Genomic DNA, 6,000 nt, shown 5'->3' with positions numbered 1-6,000 from the left:
GACTTTTCACTCGAATTGGAATTCTGTCACTGTCTCAGCATTGCAAATTGAGCCGAACTTGATATCTAAAATCCGAAAGGCCCAACGAAGCGATGCTCAGATTCAGAAGTCGAAAGAACTTGTATCTACAGGACATCAGTCTAGATTTCAGATTTCTTCTGATGGTTCTTTACGACTTAATGGTCGGCTAGTAGTTCCTGATAATTCTGATTTGAAATCTGCCCTTCTTCGAGAAGCACATTGTAGCAAATACAGTATTCACCCTGGAGGTCGAAAGATGTATTTGACATTGAGACCCCAATTCTGGTGGAGACGTATAAAGAAGGACATTGCTGAGTTTATTTCGAAATGCTTGGTCTGCCAGCAAGTGAAAGCCGAGAGAATGAAAGTGGGAGGATTACTCCATAGTCTCGAAATCCCGAAATGGAATTGGGAACATATTGCTATGGACTTTGTGACTCATTTACCTCGTTCGCCCAAGGGCTGTGATGCTATTTGGGTCATTATTGATCGGCTTTCGAAATCTGCAAATTTCATTTTTTATGAGCGGACTTATCCTTATAAGAGAATTGTCCGTTTATACATTGAGAATATTGTGAGACTGCACGGTGTGCCAGTCTCGATTGTATCAGATCGTGATCCCAGGTTTGCTTCTAAATTCTGGGGTAGTTTTCAAGAAGCTATGGGTACGCGTTTGGCTATGAGTACTGCTTATCATCCTCAAACTGATGGCCAGACTGAGCGTACAATTCAAATGTTAGAGGATATGTTACGTGCGATTGTGATGGATTTCAGAATGGACGGCAAGATGCTTTACCATTGCTGGAATTTTCTTACAATAATAGCTTCCAAACGAGTATTGGTATGGCACCGTTTGAAGCCTTATACGGGAGACGATGTAGATCACCGTTATTCTGGGATGAAATTGGTGAAAAGCAATTGACTGAACCTAAAATGATACAGGAAATTAATGATAAGGTTCAGTTGATTCGACAGCGGATGAAAGCTGCTCAGGATCGTCAAACGAGTTATGCGAATAAACGAAGACGACCCTTGGAATTCCAGAAAGGTGATAAAGTGTTTTTGAAAATATCTCCCTTTAGAGGCACCATTCGATTTGGCATGCGAGGGAAGTTATCTGCTCGATATGTTGGTCCATACGAGATACTTGATCGAGTTGGAGATCTTGCTTATCGGTTGGCATTGCCACCAGCTTTATCTGCCATTCATGATGTGTTTCATGTTTCTATGTTGAGAAAATATGAACCAGATCCATCACATGTACTTGCACCTGATGAGGTTGAACTTGATCCTGCTCTTTCCTATGTTGAACAACCTATTTGCATTATGGATCGGAAGGAGAAGATATTGCGTAACAAATCGATTCTTTTGGTTCGAGTGCAATGGACACGACATGGTGTGGAGGAGTCAACGTGGGAATTGGAAAGCAAGATGCGAGAATTATATCCGCACTTGTTCGTTTCTATTCCACCTGTTCCATTGTATTCAACGTATGATGATCCATTTACTGATTTTAGTTTTGATATGTACTATAACTGGTGACATATAATTATATGTTTGCCAATGTTATGTATATAGAGATGTTTGAGATTTCGAGGACGAAATCTTTTAAGTTGGAGAGAAATGTGAGACCCCGAAAATAAAATAGTATTGATGACATTTTTGTAAATAAGTTGAAAAATATTCAATTTATTTTGATGACATTTTCGTAAATAAGTTGAAAAATAATAAATTAATTTTAAGGGTAAAATGGTAATTAGCGACATATCTTGGTCATATGAAGTCCAAATGATTTGAGATTTGGATATAACATAGAAAACTCAAAGATATAGAAGTTTCATGTTCTGAGTTTTGAAAAATTTGATAGTTTGTCTGTTCCAAAGGGATATACCGATATTCAAATGTTAAATAGTATATATTATATTATATTATATTATTTTATTAATATTAAAATTTTAAAAAAAAGAAAAAAAAAAAGAGAACTTACGTTGAAAAATGAAATTCTTTCATTTTCAACGGAGAGGAACAAGAGAGGTGGGAGAAAAGAGATAAGAGGGTTTTCGATTTTTCTTTTCGATCGTACGACTTATCGGTTTATCCAATCGACGAACCGACTTCAGTTCTAGGATCGTTGACACGAGGTCTTCGATTTGAGGTATACATTTTATATTTTTGGTGATGTTTGAAATTCGTCGGTTTCTGGAATAAATCCGATAAATTGTTAAATCATACAGAAATTGAAGTTTGTTGAATAGTGTATGATTTTAACGAAGTAGAGAAGATTATAGTGATGTTATTTTGAATTATTCCTAATTTATTATAATTAGAGAATTTTAATCGTTGGATTGAGATTGAAGGCTTGTTTATGCGATAGAATAACCGACAGGAAACTAAATTTTGAAGTCGGAATTGAATTAGGTTATGATTTCGATTTGATATTGAAGTTTCAAAAGATATTTGAAGCTTATATTATTAAATTTGAATGATGTTATTGATTGAAGTGAATATGTTATTGATGTAGATAGATTATTATACTGATATCTTCAAGCTACATCGACTGGAACGAAGAATTGAGGTATGTTGCGACCGGATAACATACGACATATATCTGTATTATATGATATATGTTTGATTGATTGGATTGATATACATGTCTATATGCCTTATTTGTTGAGTTGATGTAGCATACATGACATGCACGTTGAGCTATGATCCTTGGATACCCTGATATAATTTGATTTGATTTTGGGGTTTTTGAACACGATGCTATGTTTGGTATTACATGACCCTTAAAGCATAGTCATTTGTGGCCCCGATGATTGATTGAGATTTGAGATTTGATGACGCTTTGTCGACGTTATCATATGAGTATCCCTGATTGAGGCCGGTGTGCCAGCTCGAGTATTGATTTGATAGCGATTCGATTGATTCTGAGATATGCTCAGTGGATGGGCATTTGACCTGATACCTCCACGACATACATGCATTGCATATCATATATCATTGTTTAGATATCTGTGGTATATATTGTGGTTACTTCAGACTGAGCTTTGCTCACCCCAGAGGGGGCTGTTGTTGTCTTTGTATGTCGACAATGACAGGTACTCCAGGATATCAGGAGACCAGAGATGGTACTTCTGGAGGGAGTCACTGAGGTTTCGTGGTCTTTCCCAGTATATATGTTATGTATCTATATACCGGGGTATGTCCCGAGGATATGATTTGTTGTTGTATGAGTTGTTTTGATTATGTGTGGGCATGTTTTATGATGTGAGATGAAATTCTAGTTTTAGTATTCAAATAGCATATTTTGGGCTCATTGTAAAGAAATTTTAAACTCGTTTTCCGCTGTAATTAATTAACCCTAATCAAATTGCATTGTAATAACGATTAGGAGCTAAGGACCCCACATAAAGTATCCTTCACTATTATATTTTTAACCTTTTAAAACTACCATATTTAATAACCGTGATGTCATAATTTTATTTTCCTTAAAAAAAACTTATCATAATTTAATTTATACCCCCGATTTCATCTATTGTAGCACTTTATAATGTATGTTTTTTTAAGTTGAAGTAAATCAAGAATCCAGATAAATTAGAAAATATAATTATGTGCATCTTTTACATGACTTAGATATTTAACCATTAACTCCCACCAAAGAAGAAAAGCGTTAGCTTATCGTCACTTTGATAAAAATGTACACTCTATATTAATTACAAACTAAAATTTTATATTGAATTTTTTATTTCCCTGTTAATATATTTAAATTAGTGATGTTATTGCAATTATTTAATTTTCAATTTGGGTTTGATTTTTAAATGAAATTATTATTTTAGTTATACATATAATATCTTTAATCAAAATTTTTTTAGCTACTACAAACAAAAGTACAAATTAGAGATTCTATTATAAAAAGAAATAAACAAAAAATTTATTTTTAATTGTTACACAATAATTCATTTTGTTGTCGGTCCAATATTGAAATGAACTGATTATGTAGAATAGTTTACAAGATTATATGATTAGTTAATATCATGATGTATAATATTAAAGTTATACAATTTATTTTAACATTTTTTCCCAATTATTAATTTAAAATGTTAGATTTTTTAATTTTTATGTACCAAATAAATAAATTGTTAGCAATTAATATAACATTTTACCAAAATTAAAAATAAATATTTGACTAAAAATTATGTTTTAAAAGTTATTTTTCTTGTAGGAATTAAAAAGAACATTATTAGTAATTCTGTCTATTTTTATTGCAAAAAATAAAAATATAGTGCATTAACAACTTATGGAGTATAAATATCATATGTCTTTAATTATATATATATATATTATTAAATTGCATGTGATTATATTTATTTGATTAAAAATTATAATATTCACTGTACACACAATGTGTGTGTAGGGTTGGTAGTTTTCTCCAGGAGTTCGGGGCCTCGAGGAGAAAACCAGAAACGAAGATAGAGATTCTCGATTTTTTCAAATTTGAGTTCGATGATTTTTTCAAGTCCCCTAATATTTCGAGACGTACAGATATGAGGATATTATTTTCATCCTCAAATTCTTCACTCCATAAATAATATTAATAAAAATAATAATATCATTTATATTAACATTATCAACAATAATAATAGTAAAATATTAAGTTCAGATTCGGAGATTCCTCGAATCCCGCCCCATCCCATTTCATTAATATTGTTAAAATGAGAATAAGAGCAAAGATGGAGATTTAATTTCTACGAATTCGGGCTTGCAGATTCCTCGAACCCAAAAAGTTGGTATTGAGATAAATACTAGAATGAAGACGAAATTCAAAGACGAGAATGAAGATGACAAACACACCCATCTTTCTGTCGTGATCCCTATGTGTGTTTCAGTGTGCTATAATACTTAGTATTTATTATTAAATAGTGTTAAATACTTCCTTTCCTTCGTCTGGACTTGAGCGTGAAAAGAAATTTGCCGAGAACAACCTCAGTACCTCTAACATGTTAGTTGTCTAGTCTCAAGTCCCATTGTCGGACAATAATCAAACAAGGAATAAATTTTACTGAGTAAGATGCTGTATTATTTTTCAGATAACATTAAAATCTAGTAATTTTTTAAAAATATTTTTATATAAAAAAATAATCAGTCATAATGTATCACACAATATATTTTTTACATAAAAAATAATATTTTTTTTACTCTAATCAACAAATATTTCACAATAACTTTACAATAATCTAACAAATAAAAATGATATTTTTACAGTAAAAATAATAATTTAAATATAAAAAATAATAATTGTAATGGATTGAGTTGAATATGAAATCTTTGTGACAAAGTTGTCTCGTATAGACAGTCACACAAATATATATCTGTTAAGAAATGAAAGTAATATTTTTAATATAAAATTAATATTTTTAATGTGAACTGATAAAAATTCTATCTCAAAAAAATGTTCTTTAAGATGATCTTGTACGAGTTTTTGTGATAACACAAATGATATTATTTTTCTTTGCCCAATTGTTTATCATACATGTAAAATTTCAATGCAATTTTGATCTCTTTCCACCAAAAAGACATTTCTTTTTTATTTTAATTTATACAATTAAGTCCACCAAATTAATAATAGTCTTTAAAAACATCGACTCTATGATATATATTTGATCTACTTATAGATTATAGATATCTTTACGACATATTATATTTTTGTATTTCTTAAGTTTCAAATATATTATCTAAAATTAATTGAATTGTAGTCCCCAAATTAATAACAATCCCACTTGGGTCCACAAAATTGTGTGACGAATTCCAAAAAGCAAGAAACCCCACATATTCCCACTTATCACTTAGCCACCAATTAGACCCAACGCCAATTATACACCGTAACTACCACCCGTGGATACCATCATTTTAGTTTATTGCAATCCACACCACCAATTTGTATTGAACTACGAAACACACCCATATTTATCGTTTATT

This window comes from Primulina huaijiensis, chromosome 6 (assembly GCF_012295235.1).
Source record: "Primulina huaijiensis isolate GDHJ02 chromosome 6, ASM1229523v2, whole genome shotgun sequence".
In the NCBI taxonomy this organism is placed as follows: Eukaryota; Viridiplantae; Streptophyta; class Magnoliopsida; order Lamiales; family Gesneriaceae; genus Primulina; species Primulina huaijiensis.
The sequence above is the reverse complement of the archived record's forward strand: the minus strand, read 5'-3'. Positions refer to the sequence as shown.